Below are 18074 nucleotides of genomic sequence, written 5' to 3' on the forward strand. Positions count from 1 at the left end.
GAACCCCTAAATAATTTTCTATCTTCTCCATCCCCTCTACTTCTACCCTCCTCAGAAAAACAAAAAACCAAAATAAAAAACCTGGACAACTTTTTGATTAAACCTTGGATATTAGCAAACTGAGATTTCTAAAACATATATTTTTCTCAGAATAAACTGAAATACTATTTTTTAATGTTATATTATTTTTAATGAAAATACTATTTTTAATGTTATCTTATAGACTTCAACTCAGAACTGCTGAATAAAAGCAAAAACATACAAGATAGTGCCTAACATCTTCAAATATTCTTAAACTTCAAAAATAAGCCATCCACTACAAGCCAAAGGTGTCTTTGATTCCAATACAGTTACCCAACAACAACAATAAAAATAATAATATTTTTAAAAATAGTTAATTTTCATTCCACAAAATACTTTAATCCAAGTTTCTATTTTAAAATGTGCTTTTTAAAAAATCAACTTAGAAGTGGTCACCAAAGCTCAGTGGACATGAGCAATGAATATTTATTCTAGATATCTGGGCTCTATTCTTGGTTCTACCCCTTACAACTATGCAAGTTATTGATATTCTGTGCTTCAGCTTCCTCATCTGTACACTGAGGAGTTAAGCTATACAACACTAATCTATGGACAACACCTTTCAAAAACATGAACACCATTGATTAGATCCCCCATGACATATATCTAGACAGAAAAGAATAAAAAAGTATTCAAAAGTTTTATCGCCTTGATTGCTATTGTATAATAACTGCTAAAGAGAATGAGGAAAGAAAAAAGGCAAGAGTAATACTATTATCTACACAGAGTCAAATTTTTTCCCTCTATGAAGTTATTTTATGCATGTAATTAAGCATTATAAAGAACCAAACTACCATATAATGCATTATCTAAGCATAAGCACTACATTGTAGAAGTCTCTGAAACTTTTAAAACATAATACTAGGTGTGCTACCAGCCATTAAGGGAAAACAATTATTGCAAAGTCTGCCAGGGTGGCTATTGTTGAAGTTACATTTAAAATACTAATTTATGTAGAGGTTATACTGAACATTAGAGACCTAAAAGAAAAATATGTACTCAAGAAATAAAAATAAAATAACAGTAAACTTGAATAATAGATTGGTCTTCTGTCTCCCCCTAAAGATCACATTTTGATAAACATTAGCCTTTCAGAACTAAATATTTCCCTAATCTACTAAGTGATTCTGATAAGAAAGATTTATTAAGTACAGATGTTTTCTTTTCTTTTTTCTTTTTTTTTAGGTCCTACAACTAAGCACACACAAAAATTTAAAAAATAATAAACATAAAAAGAATGGTTTTGTTGGTGACAATAACGGAGAACCCCAAGAGGAAACTCAACATGTAAAAACTGGAATGAGTTGGTCAAAGCTGCTTTCTTGTCCAAAATTTCCCTTCCAGTATTCTTGTCAGCCTAAATCTTTAAGATTCTGTATTTTAACACAGTAAGTCTCTAAATAAAGGCGTAGTACAAGCCACCTTAAAACTTAAAAGTTCTTCATGTCTTTTTCCACAAATGCCTTGACTGTTCAAGATCCATTAGGAATTACACGAAATCCACAAATTCCCAGTCTTCTCAGCCCTACAGATTACTATTACTTTATAAGTCACTGCTATACAGAAGTAGCCCAAACTGGTGGAAGAAAAAAATATGTAAACAGTTAACTTTTGATACTGTGTGGCAATGCTACAATAACATTGCTGGATTTTTAAGAAATAACAGATCAAGGAGAGACTCTAAAGGTCCTGGGAGATTAACCCAGGAATTCTGATTTGCAGGGACATTCCAAGATCAACTGTATCAGACTTTATTGAGAACCTAAAATGCAGTGCATTCCTTGTCATTACAGATAAACAGAAAAGATATGGTTCCCTGCCCTAAAGGATCTTAGGAATTTACAGAAAAGTAATTTAGCATGTGTTTGGGATCCAAATAATAAGACCACCTTTCTAGAGGAGGTGGGGTTATGTTAGATAGCAGCAAAAGACAGAGTTTGTAAATAAAATCATATTACAAGTTTGAAAAACTAAGGCTTGGTCTAATGAGGAATGAGGGAAACTTAAATAGAGTGATCCAAGATTATTCAGTCCTGCCTTATGAGGTAAAGAAACTGAATGGGAGAGATTATGGTTAAAAAATAATAAAATAAAACCGAATAAGGTTAAGTTTTTTAACTTTACTCTTTGTTTTGCCAACCGTGTTTTGTAGAACAGGGCGGGGAGCTGTTAAGAAAAAATAAAAATGCATAACCGTTAAAAGCACTAGTTTTGAAACCAGACTCTGTAGCTCACCTTTGAATTCCATCTCTTTCTAGACGTGTCATTAGGAAGTTCCTTAAGGAGTCTTTTGCCCTCAGTCACTGCACCTGTGAAACGGGATGAATAACAATAGTACCCATTAAAGCCAAGGGCAGCTTCTCCAAAACACAGGTGTGATTATCACTCTACTCTTCAAAAATTTTATTTCAAAACCAAATTCACATCTTTTCGGGACTGGTAGCCTCTGGAGGCTACTTTCCTTTTTGGTCTTAATCCTAAATGAACACTCTCCTACTTCCATGAACCAGATCCATGTCAATCTTACAAAACAGTAAGCACTTTCTTGCGTCTAGAAAGTCTTTTCCTTCTCTAGGAAATTAACTCCCTTCAATTGCTCAGCACACTTTCCCCGTTCTCTACTGTTTACACTATTTGTGTTTGGAGATACACATATATAGAGTCATACCATTCGTGCAATTGTACACGTACATAATGTAATAATGCCCATCTCATTCCACCATTTTTCCTACCCCCACACCTCCTTCCATCCTCTCTGCCCAATTCGAAATTCCCCCATTCTTTCCTTACCCACCCATTCCCATATGGATTAGCCTTTTAATGCCTCGCTCTCCCTTCTCACTAGGTAGTAATTTGTGAGAGCAGAAGCAAATCCTCATCCTCTTGGCCCAGGCAGCGCCTATGCAAAACTGGGGGGAAGCGTTACTGAAGTAAAGTGGATGTTTAAAATAGCAATGGCCGCAGTTTCAGAAACTGCTTAATTTCGCATATTTTTTTAAAAAATATTAATTTTTTAGTTGTAGTAGGGCACAATATCTTTATTTTTATGTAGTGCTGAGGATTGAACCCAGGGCCTCTCGCACGTGCTAGGCGAGTATTCTACCACTGAGCCACAACCCCAGCCCTCGCATCATTTTGAATTCCCTTCATTTCCTAAAATCTTGACAAGAACCGTGTCTGAAAATCAGAAGGCCCTTCTTTCAAGAAATGTTCGGCGGAACAACCTCGCAAGTTGACGAAGCGGTCGTCCTTAGCTTCCGAAGTTGTGAAAGCGGCTGAGGGCAATTTCACAATGGCCTGGGCTCCGCTTTCAAATAAGAGGAAAGAAGAGGGGGCAGGCAGCAGCCAGTACCCCCAACTTCCCGCGACCCCGCGGGCTGCGGCCGCGCTCGCCCACTCCGCTGCGCTCGGCTGCCCCGCGGTCGCCTCCCGGCGTCCCGCAGCTACACCCTCTGGCGGCGGCGGCGTGGACTGCGCGACAGGTCCTCTAGGGCAGCGTGGCGTGGACCTGGGCCGCCGCCCACCCGGCCCTTTGTGCCTGCGGTCCCGGCCTCACTGGTGGACCGCCGCCCGAAAGCAGCAGGGCTCCGCGTGGCGTTCTGCGTGGCGCCGGGGACGGAGCCGGACGAAGATGCCCCGGAAAGGCCGGGGATGGGCAGCGGCCTCTGCCTACTCGGACACGCGCCCTGCCCCGCCTAACCCCAGCCCTCCTTGAGGCCCGGCCCGCGCTCCCTGCCCAGCGGGACTCACCACTTTCCAACCAGCCGGGACAACGCCACGCTGGGAACCTCAGCCATGGTTGCTGCTTATGCCGGGACGGGTGGGGGACTGAGGTGGAGGTGGGCTTGAGGGGAGGCCTCCTACTTGAGACGAGAAACAGAAATTTAAAAAGAAAAAGAAAAAAACAAACTCCTCCGTTCGACTACACAGCTGAGCACGCTCAGTGCGGCGGGCGCTCCAGCGTGCGGATTCCGCTCACTGCGTTTTCCTAGCAGCGGCAAGGGCAGCCCTGGTATGAGCTGGGAGTTTGAGGGCACCGCGAGAGTGACGGGCCAAACACAGCCTGGGGACCGGGAATCGGAGAACACTCCACTCTTAAAGACCACAGAGACATTTCCTCTCTTTGGAAGGCTTTGTTTTGTCTTAGCTCATTTTTCTGAGTTGCACACCTTGGATGTGTAAAGCAAAAAGTAGGGTTCCCCCATTTCAGCGCTAACAGGCAGTCAATTCAGGGCCAGAAACCGTAGAGGCGCAGATGTGGGCAGAGCTTTCAGAAGGGCGCCAATAAGGCTACATTTTGTGCAATGACACTAAAAGATTTCCCTAGCTTATTCTGCACCAGAGAAAAGTTTTCTTGCTTGCCAATGATAGCCCCATTTATCTTGCCTTCACATCTGCCAGGACTCAAAAAGAAGGTGGCCAGGGATATTTTTTGAATCCCCACAGACAGGGTTGTCCAAGTCTGATATCAAAATGAAAGTTGTCCAAAAAAAAAAAAAAAAAAAAAAAACTGCACTTAGGAAACGTGAGGAAATCAGGCAGTCCTGTGTCAATGTTTGGTTTTCCTGTCCCCCTCCCATTGGGCGCGCCCGTACTTCCCGGTGGACCCCTCCAACGTTGGTAATAGCACCACCCATCCTAACTCCTACAGCCGGTTCACCTGTGCCCTTCATCAGAACCCTGGAGAGCTGAAGCCCAAGTTGGGTTCCCATAGTGGGCGTGCGTGACAACGACAAGGAGGACGCGCCAAAGCAATTGGGCGGCTGGAGCTCACACGGGCCAATCAGGGAAGAGCAGTCAGAAGGGTGCGTGGGACTGGAGGTGCTCCGGAGAAGTTTGGTAGCTTTCTGAGTCTTTTAACTTCGTCGGTACAGGGAAGAAGGCTGTGAGTGGCACTGTTCCCAGCTGCCTAGTCGGGGGACCGTGTAGAGAACTTAAGACTCCAACACCACTGCTTGCCATGACTCAGGCCATTATCACAAGCAGACTTGGAGCAGAGACTAAGGAACTAGGCAGAACCGCTCTTGACTGCAGAGGAAATTGGTAGTTACAGAAGGAAAAATAATTACTCTTGAGTAGAGTTAAAAATTCCTCAGTACAAATTTTTGTCATTTTAAATGAGGTGTTCCGTTTGGCCTTTCCAAAATTCATAGTTTAAATTTTCGATGCTTTCTTTGGCTCAAATACTGTGAAATTTGTTTCCAAGTAATTGCTTAAAGAGTTTTAATGAAGCAGGTTTCCAGCACTCTTAGAATCAGAAGTAATTCCATTCTATTCCCTACAATTTGCAGTAGTATACGTTGCTTAGGTCACATATACACTACAAGTATATTTCAGTGTACAGGCACTGGTCCTTGTGGTCAAGGGCCAGGAAAAAAAAATAACGTTTTAAAGGTAAATAGACAACTGAAAATTAATTTCCTAGTTATTTCTGTTATGTTTTACTTTTTGTTATTGTTTGGTTTGGTACGATTGAACCCAGGGGTGCTTTCCACTGAACTACCTCCCTAGTCTTTTTCATTTGGTGGTGGTGGTGGGGACTAATTTGCTGAGGCCTGCCTTGAACTTGGGATCCTGGCTTTTATTGACTTTTTAAATAGAATATTCTCTTACCAATTAGTGTAAATTCTCAACTATGGAAATGATATATTGTCCCAATCATCAGAATTACTCGCTGGATAAGTGAGAATCCTTTATACATTTGTTATGAAGGTAGTCCAATACTATGAAAATGTCCATTACCTGGTGCTTATAACTTTATGAAATGTCACACACACACACACACACACACACACACACACACACAAACTGAATTCCCTTAAAAACGAATTTCTACTGGAGAAATAGAGAATATGAGCATCAAAAAGGATGATGACAGTAATTGATAACATAAATAGAATTTTTTTAAATGCCTGATTTATGAGTTTTCCCCCAAAAAAGGAGGATGAAACCTTGTCTTTGAAATCAATACAAGATTATAAATGTAGAACAAATTATAGAAATAGAAAAATTACAATTTTCCAACAGAATCATAATTGGCTCAGGCAAAGTTCATCAGAGGATACTAAAAAAACCACTGGGTAAAAGACTATAGAACTACAGAATCCTGACATGTCTCAAAGTACAAAGCTGTAATATACTTTTTAAAAAGGAAAATATACCTTTACTTTACAAGGTAATCACTTCCTTGAACAAATCAGCAAAGCTAGAACTACAAATAATGGGTCAATCTAATGTTATGTGCTTTTTGATATAATGTAATTAAGCAAACTCAAAATTTAAGAAATTTTCTTGCCAAAATTATTTAACCTGAATTTAAGCAGGCTTTGAGACAGTGGTTCTCATCCAGGAGCTAGACCCTTAACCCCCTGGGTACAAGGACCAATGTGTAGAAACATTTTGAGGGGAATGGATATTATTAACTGTATCTGATGGGTAGGGGCAAGGGATTCTATTAATCAACCCACAGTGCACAAGATTATTGTGCATCTCCAACACAGAATTTACTGTTTTAGTGGCCAAAGCACTTGACAAGAAAATTTTAAAGGAGAAAAAGTTTATTTCAGGGCTCACGATTTCAAAGGGCTCAGTCCATAGAGAGCCAACTCATTCTTTGGGGCCCACAGTGAGGTAGCACATTGTAGCAGAAGTTTGTGGCAGATGAAAGCAGCTGGAGACATGGCACCTGGAAACAGAGAGCTCCATTCATCAAGGACAAAATATTACACCAAAGCATACCCCTGGGACCCACCTCCTCTAGTCACACCATACCTAATTACAGTTATCACCCAGTTAATCCCTAGCAGGGGATTAAAGCACTGGTTAGGTTAACACTCTCATAACCAGATAATTTTACCTCTAAACTTTCTTGCATTGTTTCACACATGAGCTTTTGGAGGATACCTAATACCTAAACCACAAAACATACCTAGCACAAAATGTCAATTGTACCCACATGCTGAAACCCAGGTCTAGATGGAAGCACAAATTTAAAAGACATAGGGGAATATGGAAACAAATTACACATGAAGACACAGACAGGTACATCCAGAACATGGCATATTTTAAAAGAAATGTAGCCCCGACTATTAAAATGTCATTGAGAGAAATTTCTTACAATTAAAAGATGCAGGAGAACATGAAAACAAAATTTAATTCTAGATATAAAAAACATGAATAAAAACAACTATTTGTGACCAATTGCAGAAATTTGAATATGGACTGGACACTGGATAGTATAATCCAATTATAGTGTGATGATAGTATTACTATTAGGTGTAATAATGTTATTGTTCTTAGTCTTGGAAATTTTATGACAAAATATTTATGGATGAAGATCTGGGTCTATTCTTATTGGCTATAGAAATATAGGTATGCACATATGTGTATAAAAACATTAATATATGTAAAATATATAAAACAAATATGAATATACAGTTATGTATAGGTATGAATGAGGGAAAGGAGAAATATGTGGCAAAATATTTAAAGTGGATCAATCAATAGGCGCATCCTAGAGCTTGTTAAATTTTTTCAACTTTTCACAAGGTTTGAAATATTTCAAAATAAAAAGAAAGCATATATTATACTAATATATTTCACATCAAAATTTTTAAGTTGAGCTGGGCATTGGTGCACACCTGTAATCCCAATAACTTGGGAGTCTGAGGTAGGGGGATCACAAGTTCAAAGCCAGCCTCAGCAACTTAGCAAAGCCCTAAGCAATTTAGCCAAGACCCTATCTCAAAATAAAAAATAACAACAGCTGGGGATGTGGCTCAGTGGTAGAACACCCCCCCACCCCCACCATTCAATCCACAATACAAAAAAAAAAAAAAAACAGATACAGTGTAAGGCATCTTAAATCTGATTCATACCTGGAATAAAAAATTGAAAAGAGTTAATAACCTTGAGCATCACAGAAATACATTTTTTTTTCACATGAAGTGGTGAAGGCATTGTTGCACCCGCTGTCTGACAGGGTCACAGCGTGGGGGATGCTGCGACAGGGTTGCACCATCTGGAAACCCAAAACATGGGAAATGTTAAGTGTTTTGTTTATGATACTCATGATGTGGATAACAGGGCATTCGTCAATCGATAATAAAAGTATGTATTGCCTGAGATTGCAGGCAAATTCCCAGAGTGAGACTAAGAATACAATTAAGACAAGCCCCAAGGTGTGTTTCAATATCTCTCAGGATATAAACAATAGTGTTATTTCTCAAGCCTGAGCAACAAGAAGTGTTTATCCCACGGTTAACAATTTACACGAAGCACCCCCTCCCCGTTCTAAAGCCACAATCTGTGCAACATACATTCCCCCCACTAACAGATACTCCTTTGCCTTACACAGAAATTTATGCTGAAAATGGGAAACACATAGTTAATATTAATGTCAAATGGGTTGAGGTGCAGAGCCTGCCCTTTAGTTAAATACAAAGACATAAGACTTGGTGTATTTTGGCCAAGGATCAAAGAAACTCTTTAAGAAAGCAGTTGAATAAGTCACATGAAAAAAGGAAGTTACCTTGGAGATTAAAAATAAAATAATGTAAAATTAACATAGATATATTTTAGAGGAACTTAAGAGTAGTAGGCTTTTAAGTAATAGGCGTTCACTATTTTAAGTGTGTTTTACTGGAATTTTAGATTAGAAATAAGAAAGCTTACCAATAATCATAGGTATGCTTTAAAGTTAAAGGTTAATGAAATAATTTTAGGTATGCTTTAAAGTTAAAAGTCAATAAAAGGTCAGGAGACATGTAGTCTAGTTGCATAGTTTATCACCTAGTGATTGAGGTAAAAATGTAAAAGCTTAATCATGATTGGCAAAGGTTACAGGAAAATATTTTTTAAAATGTACTCAATATCTTACATAATCAATATATGTCACAAAAAGATTGTAAGTCTTAAGAAATTTGAGGATATATATGTATACGTGTGTGTGTGTATATATATATATACACACACACACACACACACACACACACAATATGACTGGTAGTTATATCAATTTGAAATTTTCCCTAGCTAAGCATTTTACTAATATACTACAACATTTCTTATATATATTTTGTTTTTCTCATTGTTATTTGTTATGTCATAAATTATATATTTGAAATGCTATTTCTCTAGTTTGATACTTTGCTTGACCTAGATGTTTCATATATCCTTTCACTGAATCATTTCTTGTAAGTCATTAAAGTACTTAAGATACCTTTTATTTTGCACTGTGCATTTCCAAATATGTGCTAATGTTGTTTTGATACACCAAACTGAAAGTGCAGTAGCCTGTAGACATCATTTAAACTCTTTGATTTCAGTAACACTGAACTTCAGCAAAAAGAATGTGTAAGGATACAGGGTATTCCATAGAACTCAAAAGCAGGAAAGTAGTGGACCTTAAGAAGAACCAGAATCAATAGCTAAAAGTCACTAGACTGATTTCCAGCAAATATCTTGCACATTATCTTCTTTCTTTCTCTATTTTAATTCAAAATGTCATAGCAGTATATGTGCCTGGCTCCAGAGTTTGTGTATTACAGTTCCAGCACCTCAAGAGAGACTAACATTTATTCTTGACTCCAAAGGGAGATTCCAGGGAAGGCTCTCTGGCATGGCAAGGATAAGGAATCCACCACATGTTCAATCAACGTAGTCAGAGGATGGGGTCACATTTTTCACAAAACCTGCCAGAGAGTTTCCTGCAAGAAAAGCAATCTATCAACGGAGTCATTTATTTACCCAGAGACTCAAAAGATATCTGCCATAGATAGCTTCATTTTAAAGATATATAAATCAAAATTTTTTCATTTATTTTATTTTAAATCACCCAAAGGACCTAGTTGTACCGACTTATAAAATGAATTATCACAATTTAATGTAATTTCTGGATCCATTTCAATTTCCCCGAATTCACTTTTATTTAAACAAAACCACTCAGCCACTTTCCAACAACTTCCCAACATGTCTTTCAAAACTCTGTAAAACAGAGGAACAGACCTCTTTTGCTTTTGCATCATAAGGCTGAATATATTTTAATTATTTAATTCGGTTAAAGCTCTAAACTTTGCCATATTCCTTACAGCCACTGAACTCATTCTATAAACTATTTAAGACAGAGAACATGTCTATTTTGTGTTCACAACATAACTGATATATTGCACAGGATGATCTTTTTTTAAAGAGAAGTGGAAAACCACCAAAGGGGGGCAGGGGAGACTTTGAACTGGGTGCTGTGGTACACACCTGTAATCCCAGCAGCTCAGAGGCTGAGGCAGGAGGATTATGAGTTTAAGCCAGCCTCAGCAATTTAACAAGGTTCTAAGCAACTCAGTGAGACCCTGCTTCTAAATAAAATATAATAAAGGGGTGGGGATGTGGCTCAGTGGTTAAGCATCTCTAGGGTTCAATCCCCAGTACAAAAAAAAAAAAAAATGCAGACTTTCAGTGAAATTTGCAAGATTAAGTCTGTTTTCTCATCTTCCTCAAAATTACCAGTCTAAATATTTTAGAATCATTAATTTTCATCAAAAATTGCCATTGACACCTGACCTAATATGTAGCTGCTACGTCAGACCTTCCCAAGAACTCAAACACTATCATTTCTTGCTGCTTGCTACCTAGCCATTTCAGCACACTGATAAAACTCTTATAACCTGAGTAAATTTTGAACTAATGTTTAACAAGAAACTATGTGAAAGAAAATTAAAATATGCTTTATTATTCACATTTTTCAACTAATGTGAATTTTTCCTCTTAAAGTATTCAATTAAGTAATGAAATTCAAGGTTTAAAAGCATGATAGCTACATTTCTTCATAGACTACTTCTTTTATTTTCCAATTCTCTTCAAAGTTTGGACCATATATATGTATGATCTTGTTGATAAGTAATTTTCCATTAAATTGACAAATGATAGAGACAGGATTCCAGAACATTCTGACTCCAAAGCACATATACTTAGCTGTTACATTCACAAAAAAAATTGGAAGAATGGTAGGATCATTAATAAGGAAAAGAAGATGAAATGAATGTGCTGGTTTTAAATCTAAAGTGACAAGACATGCCAATTATTAAGGAGAGATTTGGGCTATAAACAGATGAAGGACAGATTTAGTGTTAATGGTTTCCTTGGAATCATCTTACAAAATATCCCTAAAGCTCTTAAATTGAACAAGTGTCTGAGAAATAGTGTAATAACTGAAAACAGGCTCAAAGATTGAAAAACTGTGGCAAACAATAGGAGGAAGAATTCACAAAGAATGAGAGATATGGGTGAATTCTAAAACTAAATTGTTAAGTTAAAATTTATTTGCTTGACAACCTGTAGATAAGTCATAATAAAACAGCAGTGCCTTACTTAGCCCATACTTTATATCAATATTCACATCATCATCTTCATTATCTCCACCATGCGGCCTGCTCATTGGTTTCATTAATGAGGTTCTTGGCATAAAAGTTAGCTAGCAGAGATCGAAATAAAACACACAGACTCAGTTACCTTTTTCTATGACCAGGTCCGAGACGGCTCCCCTCTCTGGCTCCAACCTCGAACCACCCGTAGGGCAGCAAGGATTACTCAGGTCTAGCAGGAGAGAGAGAGAGAGAGCAAGTATGCCAGGGAGTAGCCTTTTATTGGGGAACAAGAAATTCAGGGGATAATTCCATCCAATGAAGGTTGAGGGGGGGCCGCACTCCAAGGTCAGGGTCAGTGATTGGGCCCCCGGAGTCAGTGGTCAGTAACACCCCCACACTGACGGGTTCTCTCATCAGGAGAGGGCCGGGAAAATTCCGACACAGCCCAGAAGCCTCAGACCCAAACCGGGAGTCACCCAGTCACGCATGAGGATGGCTCTCCACAATTATCACAATAAAATCTATGGAACATGATAAATATTTTCTAAGTAAATTGAGGAAATGGGATTATTGGTATAATTACTTTTCAAGGTAGCAATGCCATTAAATGACAAAGCTGGGATCTAAATTCAAGCCTGTCCAACATGTAGACCACCCTCTTAACCAGAACACCATCTCTGAAATGGGAGACAAATGGAGATTTCCTTCCTTCCTTCCTTCCTTCCTTCCTTCCTTCCTTCCTTCCTTCCCTCCCTCCCTCCCTCCCTCCCTCCCACTAGCTGTCAGAATATTAGCTGTCATACTATGCTTCAGTAGAGTATTTTTAGGCCAAAAATTTTATGCGGGCTTTGAGACCCTGCCTATAGAGTCCAACTCTCTTCACTGTTTTCCAGGGCTAAAAATATGAGAACATTGACTCACCCGCCAGGAGTCACTGCTGCTAATTCTTGTTAAAAAGCGTTAGAAGTGAAAATTTTCTCCACTAAGAGGAAATGAAGCAGATTTACATTCACTTTTATCCTGAAAATGTCTCAATAAAACCTAAAACTAAAAAGCTGTTTATTTTAATCCTTTCTTTCATTCAAAACTACCCAATAACATCCATTTTCCATATTTTGAGAAAGACATTTAGGCACCAGTCAGCTGGTACAGAAGGGTATCCTGTGAATATGGTTTAAGGGAGGTGTTGAGTGCAATTGACTCTATCCAGCAAGTACTATTAAAGAAAAAGAAAAAAAAAGAATGAAACTTGGCTCATAACTCTCCTAAAATCCAAATAATAGTAGTTTACAAATAACAGGAGGGCTTTGCATCTTTCAGAGTATTGGCTTATTAAGTCTTTTATTTTTTGCACTTCTACTTCAGGTTCTTATTTATTACTTTGAATTTTAGTACATAGTCAATTTTATAATAGAAACAAAGACTTCAAATATGATTATATTTTTGCTTCCTAGACATGTTACCTGAAAATGAAAGATAAAACTATGGTTAAAAAACTGTGTCATCTGAACAAAAATATTGTGGACTTTTCTACAAAATCTTTGCCAGGAAAGCTAAATACAATTCAATAGTAAGACAAATTCCTTACAACTTACATTATTAATAAGGAAGATGAATATATTTGTTAATTTCATCTTAACAAAAGAATTCTTTTTTAATTTTTTTTTATTTTTTAACTACACGACAGCAGTGGAAAGCATTACAATTCTTATTACACATATAGGGCACAATTTTTCATATCTCGATATATAAAGTATGTTCACACCAATTTATGCCTTTATACATGTACTTTGTTGTTGTTGTTGTTTTGCATTACAATTCTTAATACACATATATACCACAATTTTTGTAAAGAATTTTTTGGTTGTGCTCATCAATGGAAGCTTATGTTTATATGACATTTTGATCATTTAATCCTTAAAATAATACTCTAAAGGGATCATAATTTGTATTTATAGTATCTTAATATTGGAGGTTTACATATATTTATACATTTTATTTATCATATTGCACCTCATAATCATCGCACCCTGTTTTTTCAGTCCAAAAATTGGTCATAACTTTTCATTGTATAATCACAGTATGATATAATTCTGTGTCACAGCCACATAAAAGATAAACAGAGCAGCAGTGTGTTCTCCAGTGACTTACAGTTGCACATTTGTCTTCTCACACCATGTGCCACACAAGCCTAGAATTCTCAGCCCAGGCATATCTTCAGTATATTTCCGAAAGCTGCAGTACTAAAGGGAAGCACATGAGTGGTGCTGAAGACTACCTGTCAATAACAAAACCAGCGATTGTGGTGCAGAATCTTCAGATACAGAACATTAATTTTTGTAGTCCATACTTGGCACACTGTAATAAATTTTTTCAAGTGTAATATTTTGCTTATCATGCACAAATCAATAACAATATGTTAACTTTTTTTCCAGGCCAGAAAAGTGTTTGCTAACCTGTCATAAAGAAATGACGTGCATAAATTTGGACTATTTGGTGGGGAGGGGGGTATTTGTTTTGGGTACCAGGGATTGAACCCAAGTGCACTTAACCTCTGAGCCCCATCCCCAGCCCTTTTTATTTTTTATTTCAAGATAGGCTCTCACTAAGTTGCTTAAGGCCTTGCTAAGTTGCTGAGGTTGACCCTGAACTTTCGATTCTCCTACCTTAGCCTCCTGAGTCTCTGGGATTATAGGTGTGTGTCGCCATGCTCCACTGGACTGTATACATATATTCACAAAAAGACATTATACAGGGCATCCAGATTGAAAAGGCTAAGGATCTCTGAATTTTAACAATAATGTAATCTTCCATGCATCTGATCTTGCACCAAGGATAGTTTAGTAATAAATGATTTTTAAGTAATACTGGCACAACTAAAAATTAAAAGTAGGTTCACATAATGATGACACCCCACATTTACAAAAATATTTTGACATAAAATCTGCAAAGATTATACAGTTAAGTATGGTACATTTGCACTATTACTAGAAAAATAATTTATGGAAGAAAATCAATTCTAAAAAATTTGTATATTATGTATAACTTTAATGTCTCATAGACAACCTAATGTGGCAACATGGATTAGGAAGCAAATTCATTTGGAATTGAATACACTTCTGTGTATAAGTACTGTCTTTTTTATTAGTGCATATTACACAGAGTAATGGGTTTCATTATGATACATTTGTACATTCCTACAACACAGATTAATCAATGTCACTCCCCAATACCATTACTCTCCTCTCCTGCCTCCCCTTGGCCCTTTTCCTCTGTCCTAATGGCCTGCCTTGCACTTTCATGACATCCTTTTCTAGCTTCTACATTTAAGAATCTCAATAAATCTTAAAAATTCCCATTTTTACAGATGAGGAAACTAAGGCTCAAATTTGTATAGCTAGTCAATGGCAGAGCTGGAATTTGTACCTAAACTGCTAATAACATGTTATCTAGCCTCCACTACCTACTCAACCCCATTCACCACTCCAACTATGCTTTTGTGGTTTTTGTAAAGTCTCAAAGCTGCCCCAGACTTTAGGTGGCATAAGGAAGGTTGGAAGTCATGAGAGGTGAAGATTCTGGGAATAGCAAAGAAAACGACCACATTATACAGGGCATCCAGATTGAAAAGGCTAAGGATCTCTGAATTTTAACAATAACAAAACCCTATAAGGATGTTTTCAAATAGATGCTTTGGTAAATGTTTTTTTGGTTTTTTTTAAGGGTGAAAATTGGAATAATTTTATGATGCTTTTGCTTGACTCAGAATGATGGGAAAAGAGGGTAACAGTGTACTCTTAGTAGACTATAGATATCCAAATAATTCTTTCAAACACCCTTTAAAATTTCAAACCATTAAATAAAATAATTGCTAACTAAATGCTAATTTTAGAAAATTTATTGGTGTGATTCAAATTTCCACAGAACTTATCTGCCTGCAGGTTCAAATGAGGCTTCATTAGCATGTATACTCAAATTTTATTGTAACTGTTCACAACCTCACTACAGGATTTAAGCATCATCTTTCCAACACTGACCCCCTCCCAGGCAGTAATTCATTATAGTTTTGCAAAGATTATTCAGGAGCTGTATAACACCCAGGTAGCAACAATTCACTCTCTTCTGTTTGTTCTGACGTCTTGTTTCTTTCTATCCACTGCTTACAATCTACAGGAGGAAAGTATCAAATATCATAATTGCTATAGTCACTTCTTTGAAAATGCTGTTTCTCTTCTTAAGGGATTGTCTATTAATGCCCCCAAACTTTCATGACCTCAAAATGTCAAACAGTAATGTGTTTCCTTCACTGTATTTGGTGCATTATATGAAGTCCCTCTCCAAATTGCCATTGTACTTAGGACACCTGGGAACCAGAGGAGCTCTACTCACTCTGTGGTCTCATAGATTCCTTTTGAAATTGCTTCTGCTTCAGCTTTCTGGTTTCCTACAGCTCAAACAGGAAACTTCATGAAATAGGATTAAGGAACAGGAAAACTGCCCCATACATCCAGCTTAGATAAGCAGATATCAAGGAGATCGCAAAACCAGGCTTTTTTTTTTTTTCAGACATAGCTACATTTTTTAAATCCCAGCTGGGAAACATCCTCCTCCAGTATTAGTTTTGTGGTGTTGTCCCCCCCCCCCCCACCTACTATAGAGGATTAAACCCAGGGATGTTCCACCACTGAGGTATATCCCCAGCCCTTTTTAATTTTGAGACAGGGTCTTGCTAAGTTGCCCAGACTGGCCTCAAACTTGCAATTCCCTTGTCTCCAGCTCACTAGTAATTGGGATTGCAAGTGTGTGCCACTGCACCCAGCTTCCAATATTAGTTTTAATAATTCAAATTTTTCACAGGTAATAATTATTTTTATGGAGATGGATAGATTTGAATTCCTCAAAACTCTTTTCTAATCAATGAACAAACCTGGACACATTTTATAGGATATTTATGAAGTAAGTTGCTATAGAATTGAAATTCAGAAAAACTGTGATCCACTCTTGACATTGTAATAACCAGTCGAATGGCCCCACTCAGATAATTTACTTCTCTGGCACTCTTTTATCCAGAGGTTTAAGTTTCCTAAATATTTGGGGTTATAAAATTCTCTAGACCCTCTTGCTTTCTACAATTTCAAATTAATTTTATTATTTCAAATTATGGGTAGATTGACAAAATGTATTTTCCCAAGATGGCAGCATCAATACATATTTCATCTTATAATCTTATAGTGTGAGTGCCACATGCCTCCCATGAGAAGTGGTATTTATATTTCCTTCTTGTGGACCTTTGTGATTTTCTTTTTTACCATTAGAATGTAACAGAAATAAGACTGCTTAATTTCTGAGCCTAGATCACAAAAGGTAAAACAGCTTCTATGTCATTGTATCTCTCTCCCTCTCCCCTCCCTTTCTTTCCACCTGTATATCTATCATCCATTTATGTATTTATCTATCATCATCTGCCTAGCTTTCTCACTGCTTCCCCACCCACAATACCACTATGTTTTGAGGAAGTTCAGAAGGCAGAGAGGCCAGGTGTCAGTGTTACAGTCAACAACCCCAGTTAGACCACCCCACAAACACAAGCAAAAATTGCCAGGGCTGGGGATATATAGCTCAGTTGGTAGAGTGCTTACTAGCATGCATAAGGCCCTGGGTTCAATCCCCAGCACCACCAGTACAAACACACACACACACAAAAAAAAAAAATCCCCCTGTACTGTCTGACCTGTAAGTGAATGAACCCTCAGATGAAACAACCTTCAGTCTTTGAATTCTCCAGCTGAGGCTGCAGATACTCTAGAGCAGAAAAAAGCCGAGTCTATAGTGTCCTATCTGATTCCCTAACCCACAGGAAACAGGTGACAGAATAAGTGAATATTACTTTTTAAGATACCAAGTTTTGGGGTATTTGCTAGGTAGCCAGAGTAACTTAAAACTAACATGTATAGATTGTCCACTCTCCATCAAGAACTCTTGCTAGCCTCCTTATTTGTATTGTTTCCCTTAGTCTGCACTATACCTCAGTATTTGCTCTTATGCTGTATTATTGGATGTATGCATGATTTATTTTATGTCAAGTTTTTGGTCAGTAATGCAACTTCCGGATATATCATTGTCCCTTGGGAAGAATAATTATTACTTTAAGATGTTCCATCTCCTAGTACTCTTCCCAGAAATGCCTTGTACTGTCTGATTAGTATAAAAGGAAACAACCATGAGGTAATGAAGACCCATTTCAGGGTTGATGCTCAGACAGAAAGGTTTTGATAATGACTATTGTTTGAATCTTTTTAAATGATTATGATTAAAGACTAAAATGCCTTCTATCTGCAAGGTTTAATTCTACAAAATTATCCATATAGTTCTTTTTCAGATTCCTTTTAAAAGGAGGAATTTTGTCACTATTCTAAAATATTTCTTCCACCTCTTCTCTCATAATATCTGATATTCATTTTTCTTAAACATTACTGAAGTTAACAACTATAAAGAAAATGTGCCAAATCAGATGGAGGTGCCACTCTTTTAATTTAAAATACATATATTTATATGCCAGATTCTAATCTGTTACAGAAATGTAGCTGGGGCTTATACTTAGCATTTAAGTAATATGCCTAATTCCCCAAATTA

The sequence above is a fragment of the Marmota flaviventris genome, chromosome 4, assembly GCF_047511675.1.
Source record: "Marmota flaviventris isolate mMarFla1 chromosome 4, mMarFla1.hap1, whole genome shotgun sequence".
NCBI lineage: Eukaryota > Metazoa > Chordata > Mammalia > Rodentia > Sciuridae > Marmota > Marmota flaviventris.